General features: G+C 42.3%; 1 pseudogene; it reads left to right on the plus strand.

The window, feature by feature from the left end:
- The first annotated feature begins 396 nt into the window (after positions 1 to 396).
- On the plus strand, positions 397 to 647 carry LOC130838753 (40S ribosomal protein S27-like; annotated as a pseudogene).
- The last annotated feature ends 512 nt before the right edge of the window (positions 648 to 1,159 follow it).

Genomic DNA, 1,159 nt, shown 5'->3' on the forward strand with positions numbered 1-1,159 from the left:
CTGAAAGAATGGCAGAGCAGACATACATATTTTGGATCATTTCGTTCAAATTGGGAGAGACCAAGGTCCGTCTAAAAGCTTGCGTACGCTCATTGATGTTAAGGTAGGTCTGCTCATCCCCAAATCTGTCTTCTGCTGCCCTGCTTCAAAAAGGCCCTTTAGCAATAATACTGGTGTTGGATGCACAGCATTGTGACTGTACTAAATGCCACTGAATTATGCATTTTAAAAATGATTTAAATGGTAAATTTTATGTTTATAGCAGAATTTTAAAATGCTAATGTAGCTGTAAGAACTCAAGCCTTAACATGGAGAAAAAGCCAAAAAGATTATTTGGAAGTTGGTTTAGAATAGAAATTTGCGCCTTTCTGACGGTGACGACCTCCCCATGAGAGCATGCATCTGACAAAGGATCTCCTTCATCCCTCTCCAGAAAAGGAGAAGAGGAAACACAAGAAGAAGCACCAGGTGCAGAGCCCCAATTCCTATTTCATGGATGTGAAATGCCCAGGATGCTATAAAATCACCACCGTCTTTACCCATACACAAACAGTAGTTTCGTGTGTTGGCTGCTCTACTGTCCTCTGACAGCCTGAGGAAAAGCAAGGCTTACAGAAGGATGCTCCTTCAGATGGAAGCAGCACTAAAAGCCCCCAGAATCAAGATGAATGGGAAACCATCCCAGTAAACACATTTTGGATACATCCTGTTTATTGTCTTGTTTTACTGCTAGGAAGTTCCTACCTCACGTATTCAGGGGCAACCAGAAGAGTGGACTCTAAAGTCATTAGGGGCAATTTGTGAAATACAATGAAGGCAGTTTCCAAGTCAAAAGTCCACAGTGCTGAATATAAGGACTCCTTACCTAGAAGGAGGAAAGCTGTTGATGCCAACACGGCCAAGAGGGTAAAGAGGAGAACCTGGTAAGAACCCATGAACTTCTGGACGACTCCTGAATTGTCACATTGATCTACACATTGGCAGAATAAAAGAAGATAATAGTTACTTAATACATCCGGAACAGATGTTGCATTTAAGAACTTGTGCGGTCCTAAGAGTATCTACCTGAAGCACTCAAAACCCAGCCCTCTAGGAAATTCTTTGCTTCTTACCGGAGGAAAAGAGTGAACTACACTCGGCTCTTCTAGCTCTTTGGCTT

This window comes from Hippopotamus amphibius, chromosome 16 (assembly GCF_030028045.1).
Source record: "Hippopotamus amphibius kiboko isolate mHipAmp2 chromosome 16, mHipAmp2.hap2, whole genome shotgun sequence".
In the NCBI taxonomy this organism is placed as follows: domain Eukaryota; kingdom Metazoa; phylum Chordata; class Mammalia; order Artiodactyla; family Hippopotamidae; genus Hippopotamus; species Hippopotamus amphibius.